At 37.4% G+C, this 18,594-nt stretch overlaps 1 protein-coding gene and 1 pseudogene across 5 annotated transcripts in view; both read right to left on the bottom strand.

The window, feature by feature from the left end:
- The window catches only part of Ralyl (RALY RNA binding protein like), a 677,233-nt gene that overhangs the window by 399,009 nt on the left and 259,630 nt on the right, over positions 1-18,594 (bottom strand). The gene's annotated exons all lie outside the window — the stretch shown is intronic.
- Positions 9,096-9,720, bottom strand: LOC110291024 (annotated as a pseudogene).

Below are 18,594 nucleotides of genomic sequence, written 5' to 3'. Positions count from 1 at the left end.
TCAATTCTCATCTAAATAATTTAAAAATATCAGTACAGGACTTCCATCAGCAAAGGTTTTTAAAATTCTGTGTAACAATTTAAAGTGTGTCCTTTAGTGAGACTGGGAGAGTAGTCCATTGCGGTCCAAAATCATATTGTTTACCTCAAATTTCTAAACTACTCCAATAAGTATTATTAACTCCAATAATATACAGATAAAACTAGCAAAGTTCCAAAAGGAAATCCATTTTTTCACATAACTAGATATATTTCCATGTCTCAAAACCCAATGTCACAAAACATTTTCTTAGTCGTTTAGAAAGGCAAAATTTTAAATTATGATATTCATTATAAATAACGACATATCTAGTTTTGAATATCAACTACCTATTAGGAAAATTACAGATATGGAAACAGTACATAATATAAAAAACACAGGGCATAAAGTCAAGTGCCCCAGTTTAGGTCATAGCAGTGTTCCTTTCAGTGGTGCATCTCTGAAGACATTATTTAGCTCCCTGAGTTACTCCAGTAGTGACACCAGAATGATGTCAACACACAGTAGCACAGGAGTAGAGACTGCTACAAAGTCTGATGCACTTGCGTAGGGAAGGCATCATTGGCAGCAGAGAAATCGGTTTGGTTTGTTAGAGGCAGCGCCCAGTGAAAACCGCTGCAGGACAAAGCATGAGGTGAGAGCATGGTTGCTTCTAATGTCTCAGTCAACTTGATATGCAGTTACTATCACCAAAGAAAGTGCAGAGTTCCATGTCACAATATGTTAGGAAATATAGAGCAGATTAAAAAAAGAAAAAAGAAAAGAGCCAAAGACGATATGGTTTATATAGCTGACGTTTCATTTTCTTGGAACATGTCAACAATATAGCATTTTTGTTTGCTTCTTTGTTGTGTTTTTGCTTTATGAACCATTGATGTTTCTTATAGACACCTAAAGCATATGCCCCATCAGAGTATATTTTGTGTAAACTGCAGTGAAGATGATGACTTACAGACTACAGGCAAGGTTATTAAACTGAATCCCAAAAGTGTTAAAAGAATGACTTGATCAAGTTTGACAGCCAGAATTGAGATTATTGTTTTATATCATCTTTCCATTCCAAACAATTAAAGTACGTATATGTGAGGTTGTATACTCTCAACTTAATCCTGTCAACAAAATTAATTCTTTGACAGAACTAATTATTTTGAAATTTAAAAAATCCACTCACTGGGGACAGAAATTACACTTTTACATGCAAGCTCAGTTTCCAGGCCATGCTGCCAGAACACTCAACATCACATTTAATTTCCATTAGTGAGCCCTGTCATTATTCTAATATGATTACACAGTCTTGTAAAATGTCCCTCTTTATGAAAGGCAATTAATTTTCATTTAGTAACATTTTAGATGCCAAATATTTAGAAGTGACTCTGAATAAAGCAGTTTTTTTTTCTACAAATATTCACAGCCATCTCAGCATCTTATCATGTTGGACACAAGAGTAAAAACCTAGACCTGGATTTTAAATGCCATTATTCCTCCTAGACTGATCAGAAATAGTCAGATAGCAGAACGCTGATGACAAGTGAATGTCTCTGGTTCCAGAGGTACATGATGAGTTCTTAAGGGAGTAGCTCTTTAAGACAGTGTCTTTAAGATGTATCTATATGGGAATGCAATAACCATGTGGAAATACTTTCTCATCAGATCTGATTACACACTGGTTGTGGATGCTCTAAGATACCCAGGCTTGATTATCAGTACAGTTTACCAGTTGTCATGAAGTAATGGGCCAGACAAAAAGGTTTCAAAACAAACATTCACATTCAGAGACATTGAATAATAAGCTACTTCCAACATTTTCAAAATTAAATTTTTAGATACTGGTACTTTCATTTTACACAAATAATCTGAAGCATTGCATACATAGTGGTGTTTTGTTCTCTCTCATCTGACCCCACATATGTTACAAAAGAAATTAAATTTACATTATTTGCGCAAGTCTTACACCAAGAATATAGATCCTACTTTTCAAGAAATTCCAATATGTCTTCACAATCTCCCAGTTCACAGATGCTAAGGCAGACCAGGAAATCAGAAGGGGTACTGGAGTTCCCGGGTTTCTGTTCCTCAGGCAGTGCTCTACATTTATCTAGAGAACCACATCACCCACCTCCCCTCTGCTATTTCTGCTCAGGGTTTTCAAAATGTGATTGTCTCACTGGCTACATGGTGTTACATTACCAAATGAACTGAAATATAATCGTAATTCTCATATCTCAGTACTGATTTGTTCTTCAGCTCTAGGTTGAATACTTGCTAATAAATGGCACAAGTTGTTAACATATTTAAACCCCCATGTCTCTCAAACCAGAATACTCCTGAGGATAAAATTAATAACCTATTTTGAGGAAATGCTTTAAAAAATGTTTCAAAACAAAACTCGGACTCTTGCAAACTTTATAGCTGGGAAGGACTGCTGATGACAGGTATCCCAGCAAAGAGTAAATTTTAAAATTATATCTTTTTGAAATGTAAACTACTTACAATAGCTGGACTCACATTCCTAAAGCTATCCGCTAGTTCATATTCAGTAAAGTTTTAATGAATGATTAGAAATCATAAAATGTTTCTTTATGGGTATTGGTGAGATGACTCTGAGGATAAAAGCGGTTGCAACAAAGTTTGACAAGCTGAGTCTTATCCTCAGGACCTCCATGGTTTATATTTACCTTTGAAAAGTTTACATGTTTCTTAGGAAAATTCAAAACTTACATTTTCCTGGCATTGGGCCTATACTTTACTTTCACACCACTGACAATGTATGAGAGCTTCCCTTGAAAAGTATTTCATCAGTTTGTAAATTTTATATTACCATCATCTTAAAACAGTTTTCCATTATACACTTATATCTCAAAAAGCCTAATGTTTGAGCAAGAGCAGGTGCTTTTTTATACCAGCACCGTTTTCTGTGATTGATTTAATCAATAATCATTATATTACCTTCTAATTACTGTTTGATTGATGGCTTAGAACACTATAGATTCCTTGTGCTGAACATTCAATATATATTGTAGTGCTGGTTAAATACCCAGTGAGCCACTGAACTCAGTGGCCAGATTTATTGGCACACTTCACTATCAAGAAAAACGAGAAGGCTAACTACTCAAATACCTACCAACTATAGTTCCAGATACTTATGAGGGCTAATTGCATATTGTTACAGTATAAATACGAGTCCCATAGTTGTTGAATGACTTCTAAGGAGTCATGTTTTGTGTTTATTATAAAACAAATGTCCTTTACAAGCATGTGTACACATAAGCACACATGCACACACACGCACACACATACATGCACACACACACACTTGCAATCACACCTATGTGCATGCACACACACAAACACACATATAGAAACACACACACATATGCACATAAACAAGGGAATCAGCTACTATGACACACTACTGAAATCATATTCTGTTAATACTTAGAAACTACCTGTACATGTCTATATTTTGTTGCTGCCTTCTATGATCATGTGAGCAGCTAGAGGACACAGATATAGACAGATGGAGATTCTTATGTTCAAGATGTTAAATGTTGAGTAGATTGAATGGTTAATTTCATAAGTTAATGGTACAATTTCAAATAGTTAAAACACCATAAATATAGTATATATGGATAAATAAGCACACAAAAATATCTCAATAATTAAAATTCTTACAGGCCATATGAACATATGTGGAAATAATGGTGTTACTTAACATACATAAGAAAAAATTAAGCTGTCATTTCTCTCTTCTCAACATGTTATCATCTTACTTTTTTCCTGAGTATTAAAATAAAGCAATAACAACTAATCAAATAAAAATTGCTTACCAAGTATAGTGCTCTTTTTACGTGCCTATTAGTATATGAATTGATATTCAAATACTGACATCATGTAAGGTTTTTTCTATTCTTAAAATTAGTCATTAATTATACATGTTAAACGTATAACATTTAACTACTCACTTTCATGAGAGTTGAAGTTCATGTTCATCTATAAAATGCCACCAATGTAACATGTAAGACATTTCTATCAATAATGAATAATATTCTTTTGTCAATTGATTGTTAGCTTCTACATTCACATAATTAACTTTTAATATCTATCTCAATAAGTTAATTGCATGCTCATAGTTAATCTCCCCCAACTTCACCCACAACTCCCTTGAATCCACTGCTCCTCCATTTTACTCCAGAAAAGGACTGGCATCCCATGGGTATCAACAAAACATAGCATGTCAAGTTGGAGTAAGACTAGATACCTCCCATTGTGTTAAGGCTAGACAAGGCTAAAAAAAAAGGTTTGCCAAAGCAAGCAAAGGAGTCAAAGTCAGACCTGTTTCTACTCTTAGGAGACTCACAATAAGACTAAGCTACACAACCATAGCATATATGCAGAGGGCCTTATAGGCAGGCTCCCTGATTTTCATTTCAATCTCTGTGAGCCTCTCTGGAGATCAGCTTAGTTGATTCTGTGAGTTTTCTTTGCTGTCCTTTATTCCTCTGGTTCCTTCAATCCTTCTTCCCTATCACCTGCGAGATTTCTGATCTGTCTATTATTTGGCTGTGGGTCTCTGGATGTGTTTCCATCATTTGCTAGATGAAGCTTCTTTGTACATTACATTTTTTATCTATTTAATTTTTAAGCATTGCCTTCTAGATGGTTATTTGAATTTTAGTTTATGCTAATTATTATAAATGGAACTTTTATAAGAATTTTTAATAACTTTTTGTTTAAATTTAAGTGTAATAAAGGAGAATTTATTTAACTTGACAAAACGTGTAGCTGTGTAACCTATAGCTAACATTACACACAATGAGGAAATCCTTCCATGGTTTCTTATCTCAGGAGAAATACTGAATGTGTGTGTGTGTGTGTGTGTGTGTGTGTGTATGTGTGTGTGTGTATGTATACACACTTACTGCCTCCATTCTAACCCTGATATAAAATATAAAACTCAGCCAATATAAAACTTCAAGGCAAAGAAAGAAGATGAATAAACTTTGAAAAGAAAGAAACATTAGACTTGACTCAGAGACACTCATTGTTTATGAAAATACTGTTATGAATGTTACAACTACAGGAGAGGGTAAGACTTGCCCGTGAGATGTTATTGGATAAAAAGTGGATTCACATATTGACAGAGTAGTGCTTTATCATCCATCGTACAACTGAACATTGAAATGGAGGAAAATAATTTAACCAGTCCACACACAAGAAAATGTCTCATAAATTACCCCTTTTCACATTCTACTTCTCTGTTTTGGGTCTTATTTTAATCAATACTTCTCAGCATTCCTGTTAGCATTATAAACTGAATTTATGCTGCTCATGATACCAATGCACATATTCTGCAGTGAATATATTTATAGATCTATACTCACAGATGGGACACAACACCATAGTAACATGATAACAACTACAGGTTTGGAAAGTTACCTATTTATTTTAGACACTTTTCTGGGCACAATTACTTTACTCCCTCCCCTCTTTATTGTATCATCTGTCAATGGCAGAGTTTATTGACAGCAAAAATTATTGCCTGTCTAGGGCAAATTTTCATAGCTGTGTTTCAAAACCATTACTCTGGGAATATAAAAAATCATATTTTGCTTTCATGGGGCCTTCTGTCTAATGCAAGGATCTACAGAAAATATTTTGTTTTTTTTTTGTTTTGTTTTGTTTTACATTGTTTTGTTTCTTTTCCAGATATACAAGAATGTTCAAACTCCCTCTATTTCTGAACGGTGGATATCAATACATTTATTATCATCTTCATCTTATCTTGACGAACGTTTGGTCATTTTCCTGTGGAGTGTTTTTTCCCACAGAGAATTTTAGTTACTCTTCTCACTTTAGTCAATCTATGATGTAGATAGAAGTCTTTAATTGCAAAATCAAGAACCTTTAGTAAACTGGGTTTCTCAGCCAAGATGGTTGTATTCCTTGGGAAATCTTGTAGGTACCTCTTAAAATAAAAATAATTTTTATCATTAAGGCAAAGTCCCTAGAACACATTATAGAAGAGTCTAGTGCAAATCATTCATTAAAAATCTGCAGCTTCTTGCCGGGCGTGGTGGCGCACGCCTTTAATCCCAGCACTCGGGAGGCAGAGGCAGGCGGATTTCTGAGTTCGAGGCCAGCCTGGTCTACAAAGTGAGTTCCAGGACAGCCAAGGCTACACAGAGAAACCCTGTCTCGAAAAAACAAAACAAAAAAAAAATCTGCAGCTTCTCATGATGATAGTAAAGCATAAGTCATGAATTGCTTAAAACCAAAGTGCATTACCATATCAAGATAGTCGTTTCAATGTCCCAGTTCAGAATGCACATTAGTTAGCTAACTTTATATGCCTTAGTACAGGGAAACGCCAGGGCCAAGAAGTGGGAGTGGGTTGGTAGGGGAGTTGGGGGGAAGGGTCTGGGGGACTTTTTGGATAGCATTTGAAATGTAAATGAAGAAAATACCTAATTAAAAAAAGCTAACTCTGAACACTTTAAAAAATCACTGTTCATATTCACCTTCAAATAGTTAAAAACCACCACTAATTTATATAACAACTAAAACTGAGGTTAAGAATTGGGTCCTCTAGTCTACTATTTCATATATGCTTGATAACTAAATTGAGTGACTACATTAGGGAAGGCACAGCTAGGTGTTCAACTCATATTTACAAACTAATGACAACTTTATAACAATTTCAAATTTCCAGTGCTATATTTTTTTCCCACCCTTCCTTCTCTCATCCAATCTCTTGCTCTCCTCTCTTTAATTTATGTGTTCTTCTAATAGGGATCAATATTTGTTTCCTTCAAATATATTTTAAAATCCTACATCTTTAAAAAGACTTTTCAGTGGAGATCATACTCAGGCTTTAGTAACTGCTGGACACTGAATTGTACCCTGTTGCTTTTAATTAGTTAAATGTTCCAGCTAACTAGTGGTTGAGGTAACTACCCCTTCGAAGGCAGCTTAGACAGGAAAGCTTGGGTTGCATTTAAGCAAACTCTTCAGATGTATTGATATTTTCAGTATATAAAAGTCAGATAAAAGTAATGGCACAAAGAGTATAAATAACAGCTAGGATTTGGTAAAAAAAATTCTTTCTGATTCTGCATTCTTGTACTATAATATCCATTACTGCAATTAGCCATATCAATAAAGACATCCAAATGTCCAGTCAACTATCTTTTTTTTTCAGAATCAATGCTTTATTTTCTCCAGCTCCAGTGTTACAACTGTAGCAGCATAGCAGCCACCCACACATGCAAACGCATTGCTGCTCCCCAGATCCAAAGGCCACAAAGGCAAAAACTATCTTGACCACAGGATTTTAAGACATTCAGAAAGCAACACTAGGCCACTTTTATCCCACACACTGTGTGAAAGGCAGTGGCACATTTGTTGTTCACAGATACAATTATCCACAAATAAAGTTAAATAAAACCTTAATGGAATAGCAGTATGTTAGGAATGTAGCCTTGGGGCAACATTGAAGAGTGATGGTTTTAAGACATGAGACAGGGGAAGAGAAGCAGAGGGGAACAAGTGCACATAAAAGTAGTTATATTTAACCCATTTTTTAAAAAAGTCATTAAGTAAGAGCATCCCATTTTTAAAAGATCAATATTTGTCTATAATAAATTAACACTCATGTATTAAATGGTGGATTGTCAAATGGCCTAACTCATGTATTAAATGGTGGATTGTCAAATGGCCTGACTCATGTATTAAGTGGTGGATTGTCAAATGGCCTGACTCATGTATTAAATGGTAGATTGTCAAATGGCCTGAACACACACACACACACACACACACACACACACACACACACTCACACACACACACAGCTAAAGTATTATCATTGTACCCAGGTGGGATGGTCCATCCTTAGATGGCACTCCAAAGATGCCAATGACCAAATTAGGTTATGGGTTTTCTAAACTGGTCACTGGGAGAGGAAGCATTTTCCTATTTAGAAATTTGCAATGTCAAACATTACAATCAATACATTGACTATCATGTGAATGGGGGTCAAAGACGATTTCAACTTTGGAGCTAAGTGGGGGAGACTGACACCCACAGAAATTTTGTTTTGTTTTGTTTTTGTTTTTTTGTTTTTCGAGACAGGGTTTCTCTGTGTAGCCCTGGCTGTCCTGGAACTCACTTTGTAGACCAGGCTGGCCTCGAACTCAGAAATCTGCCTGCCTCTGCCTCCCGAGTGCTGGGATTAAAGGTGTGCGCCACCACGCCCGGCTACACCCACAGAAATTTTGATTGCTTCGCAACTTTTAAAAACATTTTGCAGTCACATCACTCACTCAATCATAGGGTGACTAGATGAGACAGGCAGGTTAAAAAGAAGACCCACCAATCATGGGGAGGGAGAGCCAGGACGGGACACCAGGACTTTAAGCCCATAGAGTCCTGAAGTCCTGGTCCTACCTTGCAAGACCCTGACCAAAGGGACTATCCCAGTCTTAGATAACTGTGAAGAAAATCCAAGGGTACATAGTGTCTTTGCTGCAGGATTATTCACCAATGTATCAAAGGGTGGTGTGGAAATAAGGTTTCATTTAAATTTGACTTTAGACTTTACAATTTGACTTCCCTCTCCATTTGTTGAATTTAACACTACTCAACACTAGTAGGGTAAGAATAGAAATTTTTTCAGTTATAATAGAACACCAGTAAGACAGAAACCTGCAGCCAGCCAGGAAGTTATCCTGGAACACATGAAAGTACTTGAGTGGGGTGGTTCTTTCTGAAGAAAACTCAGCAGACCAGTGTGTAATTTCTCACAGCTGCTAGACAAAAGCAAAAATCTGCATCCGTTAGCACTGGGTTGTACATGGGCTCAGGATGAAAATTCTCCAGGTACAATCCAAATTTCTTCTCTGGCAGCATGACCATCCATGGGAACTCAAGGTCTAAGCCTCCCCATTGAAGGAACATTCTAGCCACAGCTTCCAAATGAGACCAGGGCTATAGAATTGAAAACATGAGTGTCTTCCCTGTTTACTTGTAGGCAGTTGGAAGAGCAAACTGAGACCATTCCGTCATCTCCATGAGGATGGAAGATAGGACAATACAGGCTTGTGTTTCCTCTGAGATAATCTGACTGCCAACCCCTTGGTCCACCACACTGTCCAGATACAACTTAGGGCTGACTGGTGCTGTGCGTTGCACATCTGTAAGCGTTGTTTCCCCACTTGTGCTGGATTCATTACTGTATTGTAGAATAGGGTGGCCATACTCGCAGCTATCCCATTAGCTAGATGGCTGTTACCTTGGTGGCTGTAAACGTCATTTAAATTCCTTTTCATGTTTTCATTGCAGGCAAACTACGTGGTGTGTGCAGGCCCAGGACCCATCATCATCACCTTCAGGCCCTACAGGTGCCTGTGGAAGCCTTCAGTATGCATGATCCTCTTGAGGATACCATAGATGCTTGGGATCTGGATTCAAGCTCTGCATCCATGTCTTCACAGAGTCCACCAGGTACATGATGGAGTGCTCCAGAATTCTGGCCATCACTCCCTCTGTCATGTGGGTGGACACTGAGGTGCTGGTCTGTTGGTTCTCATAGTCCTCCGACCGGGCGACCTTGCTGCCGCAGCAGCCATTGTGGCAGTCCCTATCCATCCTCTGGGCTGTTCCCACGCTGCTGCTGTGGAGCTCCATCTGTGGCCCCCCCATCCACGGCCCTGCTGGGAGGCTGGATGTCTCAACTAACCTTAACTAACATCTCAAGTGTATTAGTAAAAAGTAACTGTCCATTGTTTCCAACGGTAAAAATGACAAATAGTTTTAGAATATCTTCTCTATTTTATCATAAACATGGGTTCTAATTATTTTAGAAATAAAAACTATTTTTATGGTTACCAATAGTTGGCATAACGTTCTTTCTAATAAGTCCTCTGTTGCTCATGTGGGAGGAGAAAAAAAGAGACTGACTTCTGCATTCAACGTTCGAGAGACTCAAGACATCTGAGAGTTCCATTGACTATATATAAAGAGTGTAAACAGACAAAAGCATTTGAGTATGATTTGGGTAAAGTGTTCAGATTTCCAAGAAGAGCAAGGTGTAAATAGGTGAGAGTAATTTAGATGAGCTTACTAAAGGGATTATTTTTAGAGAGATGTGGAATTTATGTCACCATGGAAGGATATGGAAAGCTCTGTGTGGAGAGACTCAAGGAAATGCAACCTGAGGAGATCAGATGAGAGCTACGCAAGAGAAACCATGCCAAAGAGAGAGACAGTGCTGAGGGCACCTGACAACAGGCTTCCTGTTAGAATGCACATCAAAGGAAGTCATAGAACTTTTCAAACCCTGTGAAGGAGTTGTTTATATTCTAGGAATCTTAGATTGCTTTTATTTATCATGGGCTCAGGCACTTATTTTTAAGGTTAAACTGTGTGGTTTTGTATATTAACAGTATTTATGAGCGGCTTCATATGTGGACTGTAGACAAATGCTTACCACAAGTCAGTCATTGTGTTCTATCTTTACTTGGGTATTTGATTACACTCCCCGTTCTCATTACCTCTGCCACACATCAGTCCCCATCTGTCACTGAACATATGTATAGATCCTCATTTTTTTTTTCAGTTTGCTCATCTCTGTCTTTGTTCCATTTGGGACAAGACTACAAGACCTTTATTTCCTTAAAAAAAAAAAAAAAAAAAAAAAAAAAAGGACTAACCTATATTATGCATTCCAAAGCATTTTGGGTATAGTTTTTTACTATAACCTCATCCTTATATGAATTGAGGAGGTGTTTTAAGTGTGAGAAAATAAACTAAGGGGTCCTTATATCTCTCAAATCAAAACTGGTTCATTACTCCATATGTATTTTAGTTAGAAATGTTATGTGAATGATCATGGTCCCTTACCTACGACTCAGAGGGGTTACTCCTCTGATGCTCTTGTGCTCTATTTCTTTGGTCTGATGACCTTGTAGTTATGGATTTGTCACTAGTTGTATCTTCATTTGGTCTAGAAAGGAGGTAGAAATGTCAGTGCCAGTCACTTTATGGAAAATGTTGCTAGAAATGTTGCTAGCTCTGAAAATCATGGAAAAATGCTAAAAATCACTTTATGTGTTAGATTTGATTTGGCTCTTTTCACTGATTGTCCCCATTTTAAAACAGCTAGTTCTTTTGTCACTATTGGAATTGATAATGAAAGGAATTGTAGACCATCAGCATCTAATTTAGACATATGGAGATAAAAGTTTTCACCCAACAAGACCAATTTGGCTAACAAAAATAAGAAATGAGTGTCTGACATAGAGGTGAGCAGGTGAAAGTGTCACATACAGCTGCTATGCAACAATGAAGTCAGGGAAACATGAACTTATAACATAATGTATAGGTTAGGCTGGTACTATTCATACAAAAATGAGTGATATCCTAAATCAGATAGGGGACTAATATCCAATATATATAAAGAACTCAAGAAGGTGGACTCCAGAAAATCAAATAACCCCATTAAAAATGGGGCTCAGAGGTAAACAAAGAATTCTCACCTGAGGAATACCGAATGGCTGAGAAGCACCTGAAAAAATGTTCAACATCCTTACTCATCAGGGAAGTGCAAATTAAAACAACCCTGAGATTCCACCTCACACCAGTCAGAATGGCTAAGATAAAAAATTCAGGTGACAGCAGATGCTGGTGAGGATGTGGAAAAAGAGGAACATGCCTCCATTGTTGGTGGGATTGCAAGCTTGTACAACCACTCTGGAAATCAGTCTGGCAGTTCCTCAAATATCTGAACATAGTACTACCGGAGGATCCCGCAATACCTCTCCTGGGCATATACCCAGAAGGTGTTCCAACCTATAAGAAGGACACATGCTCCACTATGTTCATAGCAGTCTTATTTATGATAGCCAGAAGCTGGAAAGAACCCAGATACCCCTCAACAGAGGAATAGATACAGAAAATGTGGTACATTTACACAATGGAGTACTACTCAGCTATTAAAAAGAATGAATTTATGAAATTCCTAGGCAAATGATGGACCTGAAGGGCATCATCCTGAGTGAGGTAACTCAATCACAAAAGAACTCACATGATATGTACTCATTGATAAGTGGGTATTAGCCCAGAAACTTAGAATACCTAAGATATAAGATATAATTTGTGAAACACATGAATCTTGGGAAGAACAAAGACCAAGGTGTGGATACTTTGCCCCTTCTTGGAATTGGGAGCAAGGCACCCATGGAAGGAGCTACAGAGACAGAGTTTGGAGCTGAGACGAAAGGATGGACCATTTAGAGGCTGCCATATCCGGGGATCCATCCCATAATCAGCCTCCAAAAGCTGACATCATTGCATACACTAGCAAGATTTTGCTGAAAGGACCCTGATATAGCTATCTCTTGTGAGACTATGCCGGGGCCTAGCAAACACAGAAGTAGATGCTCACAGTCAGCTATTGGATGGATCACAGGGCTCCCCAATGGAGGAGCTGGAGAAAGTACCCAAGAAGCTGGGGGGATCTGCAACCCTATAGGTGGAACAACAATATGAACTAACCAGTACTCCCCCTTCCCCTGCCCCAGAGTTCGTGTGACTTGCTGCATATGTAACAGAAGATGGCCTAGTCGGCCATCAGTGGAAAGAGAGGCCCTTTGGTTGTGCAGACTTGATATGCCTTATTACAGGGGAATGCCAGGGCCAAGAGGTGNGAGTGGGTAGGTGGGGGAGTGGGTGGGGGAGGGTGTGGGGGACTTCTAGTATAGCATTGGAAATGTAATTGAAATAAATACCCAAAAATAAATAAATAAATAAATAAATAAATAAATAAATAAAGTTCAATTTAAAAAAAAAGAAAAAAGAAAAAAGAAAAAAAAAAACTGCATTTGTAACTGTTAACTTACAGTGATTCAGCCAGATTCCTCACAGGAACCTAGCAACAGCATATGTCATCACTTGTCACTTGTTGCCACGTGTAGGTGTGGTATAGGTAGCATATAAGACTGCTTGCTACTCCAGTTCTGCCCCTTCCCCTGCCCTTCCACCTCCTGTCTGCTGTCCCTCCTCCTTCCCCTCCCTCCTGTTTCCTTTCCTCCCTCTCTTACCTCTCCCTCTCTCCCTTTCTTCTTTCTCTCCCTCTCTCCCCCTCCCCTCCCCCTCTCACTCCCCCTTCCCCTCCTCCTCTCCCTCTACCTCTCTCTATCCCTCTCCAGCTCTCTCTCTCTCTCTGTTGTCACATGATGTTCCTTGCCCTGTTTCTGTCCTTTCTCCTCTTCTCTGTCCCCATGGCTCTACTCCCATCTGTTTGTGTGCCTCTACCCCTTCTCTGTATCCTTACTCCTCTTCCTTTTCTCAAATAAACCTCCCAAATACCAGGTCAGTGGCATGGTGTGCTTTCTCATGGGCACAACCAAGTAGCCTTCACCTGCCACTTCATAATTCATAACATCAACAAATCTGAATGTTAACCAGAGCTGGGGGTATTGTGCTGGTGGTAGAGTGCATTCCAGGGCATGCACAATGCCTTTAGTTTCATCCATGACATCACAATGAGTAGATATACAAACAAACACTTTTTTATTTTTTATAGTTTGAACTTTGCATTATGTGATTTGATTTGGTAATGTAAAATAAGATAGAAAAATTTTACTCAGTTGAAGAAACTACAATTTAGTACAAGTTGTTATATGGATCCTCGTTAAGTCAAAGTGAACAAGCAGAGCTGAAAGTTGGAGAAACGAGGAAGTGATGAACCCAGGACAATCTGGCTTTCCTTTTGATACTTCAACAGGTTCTGATGTGATAACCTCTAAACCAGTCCTGAGACCTGTATGTTTTATGGAAGTGAACTCCTGTGTAAATTGTGAAAAACAACCAAGGCTTTATATGACTATGAGCCAAGCTTGGTTGTACTTCTTTGGTACATTCATGCCTCTAACATGAGATTACATACAATGGCAAGTAAATTAATACACAAAATCAGGAAAGAGCATGATATAGCTTTCCAATATAAAGGCATAGGTTCAAGGATACAAGCTGATACTGTTGGCACACTGCTGTAAACAATGGGGTTATTCCAAAGAACAGCTTAGAAGTCATGGGAAAATAAACACCAATCCAGAGTCCCAGTATGCCTGCAGCCTACAGTGTCAGTAAAACATCACATTCCCAGCAGGATTTCAAATTGCTACTAAAATTTGAAGTGTACAATTACGTTAATTTTATACCTTTCTTGTTCAGCTCCAGAATCTTTTTGTCAACAGAAAAAAAATATTACACAATCAATCATATCTTGGGCTTTCAATCCACATGTTGCAAGAAAACCACCTCCTGTTTTTAATTTCATTGCAAACTATGTGCGTACAAGCATTAAAAAGTTAGTGTTTTTATAACTATGCATCAGAGATTTCAGTATCCATCTAAAAATTTGAGAAAATATATTTGACAGTAAACATGTTTAGAAAATAATTAAATGTTACTTGTTATATGATACCTAAATAGTTGTATATCTTTAAGTCTTGCAGGCATTTAATAACACAATTATCAAGTAAATTTGTTTTTATTTTTCTCAAATATTTTATATGGATTTTAGTAAAATTAAAATGTTTTATACATTGAACTAAAAACTCAACAAGGACAGCAGATGGTCCTCAACTCAATGGTTTTCTTGCTGTTTTGGTCTTTTTACTTACAATTTAGCAATTTAAAAATTATAAAAAGTTACTGTACATAGATTTCTGAATTTTGAGCCTTTCCTTCACTAGTAATATGCATATAGATTGAACTGTACCGTAGTTATGGGTCTCTCCTCTTAAGCATCTACATAATTACATGGGTAACACATTAATGCTCCATAGAACATTATGGCTAAGCTATGATATTCAGCAAAACTTATATTTATATTATACATATTTTTAAAGTAGAGTGAGTAAGTTGGAGATAAAAGCTCATCTAATCTTCAAAAGTCTGTATTGAAAACCCATAGAATCATGTAAAGTGAAAGAAGTCATACCCAACTTCATTATACTGGTAAAATATTCTGGAAAGAGAAACAAATTAAAATACTACTACTAAGCATATCAGCGATTGCCAGGGTTGTACTACAAAGAGGCAAATGGAAGTATCTCTACCTTGACTAAAAGTGACTATGCCTATGTCATTTATAGTAGAATTATGCATTGAATGATACAATGTATGTAGATTATTACTAATAAACCTTACATAAATTTACTGTCACATATATTTTCAAAATTGTATCCCTCAAATTCATTAGGAAACACACTGGACAAATATTTGCTACCAACATTATTTTTAAGTCAGTATAATATAATGTATGGATAAATACAAGTCATAGCCACAGACCCTCTGCGCCCCTTTGTCTGCGTGGAAAGGGTCTCTGAGCAGGTGGGCAAAGCATTGGATGAAATGACAGATGCACACAGGAGAGGTTGTGTAGAATCTGAATGTAATTTGTCAAATCGAGCATCAAACATTTTATACAGAAGAAAATAGGGAAGTTGGGTGACACACCAGCAAGGTAGAAAGAGGTTACTGGATTCTTACACAAAACAGAGGAATACAAACACAGAAGGTCTGACAGGAACCACCTGGGATAGAATTCATTGTTAACAACTGGGATAAAAAAGAGCTCCACCTAAAAACCACTTAATCTTAGAAGCCAGGGTCAAGGGCTTCGTGCCCTTGCCTTAGTTCCTATTTTAGTCTATTGTATAGTCCACCTTCGCCCTAGGCCATTGTAAATACGTGTGTATGGGTGTAACTCAGCTATCTATAGTTCTAAGTATCTATTTTGGTTCCTCCTTAGGTCTCAAACTTCCTTTTTCCTAGATGATGGTAAATTCCTGTGTAGGGCAGTGACTTAGCTTTTAGTCAAAGTGATAGTGTAATACCAGAGGCAATTCTGAATGTCACTGAATAGGCAACATTCTTACTGAATTCCAAGCCCATGGTCTGCTCAAGGACTTTCTAGGACGTTGGAACATTGGTGAAGGCTTAGCTATGTCAGAATTCAATCTTAAAAGGCACTTATAAGATAATACTAAAACAGAGCATACACCAGACTAATGCGGGAATAGGGTATGAGTGCATGGGTTAAAGAGAATGCCAGACTCCAGGAGGTGAGTTTCCATGAAACTCTCTGCCTCGTGAGTGGCTTCCAGGCCTCTTGGCCTGTCAAGCTGACTGGACCGGAGTGCATGGCAAGTCATGAAATGAATGCTCAATTTATATTGAATACATGAATGAATGATTTCTTTGTAATGTTATAAGATATTCTTTACTGCCAATTTGATGTCAATAGCTTCAGGAATAGTATGGAGGAATATTCTTCAACATACACACACACATATGTGTATGGGTGTGTGTGTGTGTGTGTGTGCATGTATATGTGTGTATGTATGTTTTCAAAACGAGATATTTTCTAAAACTAAAACATATGAAGGGGAAATCTATAAAACACAAATATAATTTAGGTATATTTATAATTTATACTTATTAATAAATTATATTTGTATATATAAATATATAATGTATAAATTAGAGAATTAAAAAATAAACTATATAGTTTCTGAATGGAATCAGAAAGCCATTAAAGAAGGTACGATAGAGATATTTTATAAAAACCAAACCTCCTTGAGGAAATGATAGAAGAACTGGGGAAAAGGTTATTGTAGGCACAGGTATTACAGTGTTTACAAAACTAACTCAAAAATTTCAAAGCATTTGATGCACTACATGAACTTAATAGAGTAGAGAGAGAAAATGAGGATCACTGAGTAGTAGAGGTGGGAATAGATGTGATCAAATAAGCTGCATACAAAATTTTAGAAATAATAAGCAGAAAATAAAATCTCTTGTTCTATGACAGGCTATTGAAATGGAACAATTCATTAATTAGAAAAACATCTGAAAATGACATATATGAAAATGGCCGGTACCTAAACTATGCAGAGAAGCCTCAAAATTCAGTAATAAGGAGCTAAATCAGCCAAGGGTATACACAAAAGATCTGCACAATCCAATTAAGAAAGATCCACAGATGATAAACTATCATATGAAAAGTTGCTTAACATTGTGTCATTAGCAACAATAGTGACATATCACTGTGAAGCTATTCGAATGGCTTGAATCCAAAATAGAAATGGCACTCCATGGTTGCAAAGTGAGGAATTAGTCCTTCCTGCCCTTGCTCATGATAGAGAAAGTAAAGAAGGGGGCTATAACTTGGGTACTACAGTGCATCACACTGGAAGAATAGATAGAAGTCATTGTGTACTTGTCAAAGCTGCACAATGAACAACAAAACAAGTCAACCCTGATGGAAATAATGGTCTTTGTCTCTACTTCAATACTGACTCATCTACTGTAACAAGTGCATTGTTCCAGTATATAAAAATTGGTAAGCTAGAAGGAGGTGACGACTAACATGATGACAGCAATTCATGTGTTTTTAAATATAATATTCAAACATTCTAATTCAGATTATATCACATGCTAATGTTTGACAGGAGATTGTAGAATTGTAGGAATGGATGTCGAAGGAAGGAGAATCAGTTTTCTTGAGGAATAAGTCCAATCTCAGCACATGTACATATGAGGAAGACCAATTGCACTCAACAGGTTATAAATACATAAATATTTACAAATTATACACACATATATTTTTGCACATAAATTATTAGAAATAATTATAACAGAAAAGGTCATGTGTCCAAGAGGAAATGTTGAGCATAGAAACTGGGTCCACATGGTCCAAATATAGTATACTCATATACATTCTCAGAAAACTTAAACTAAGAAAAATAACAAAAATATTGAAAGGTGAGAATGTCCATCTGTGCCCCAGAGGTAAGGCTGTACCACATCCCTCCACTACCAAATCCTGCCAGGAGACATCTTGTCTCTCAGGAGTGCTCTCATTTCTAAACCCAGACGTGAGATCACCACTTTTGCTCTAATAACTGTGGAAAGAGGGACTCTCTGCCAGGAGCACACAGGGCACAAGAACAGTGGAGAAGCTGGGGACAGGATCCTTCCAGTCTCCATCTGTGCCCTGGAGCTAAGACTGTGCCACATACCTCTGCACCCAAATCCTGCCCAGAAAAGAACTGGTCTCCCTAGGTGTGCTGACACACCTAAGATCACAGGCTCACAGGCCCAAAGGACTGACAAGCTCCAGTCAGAGACAACAAAACCAAATAACACCACAGATAAGCAGATAGCGAGAGGCAAGTGCATGAACCTAAGGAACAAACAAACACCAAAAAAGGCTATTTGGCATCATCAGAACCCAATTTCGCACCACAGCAATCCTGGATACCCTAACATACCAGAAAAGCAAGACACTGATTTAAAATAAAATCTCATGATGATAACAGAAGACTTAAAAAGGACATAATAAACTTTCTTAAAGAAATACAGAAGAACGCAGGTAAACAGGTAGAAGCCCTTAAAAAGAAAACAAAAATAGGACCTCATAAAATTATGAAGCTTCTGTAAGGCAAAGGATATTGTCAATAGGACAAAGCAGCAGCCAACAGACTAGGA

The sequence above is a fragment of the Mus caroli genome, chromosome 3 (assembly GCF_900094665.2).
Source record: "Mus caroli chromosome 3, CAROLI_EIJ_v1.1, whole genome shotgun sequence".
Taxonomy (NCBI): Eukaryota; Metazoa; Chordata; class Mammalia; order Rodentia; family Muridae; genus Mus; species Mus caroli.
Note: the sequence above shows the minus strand (reverse complement) of the source record. Positions and strands in the feature narration are given on the sequence as shown.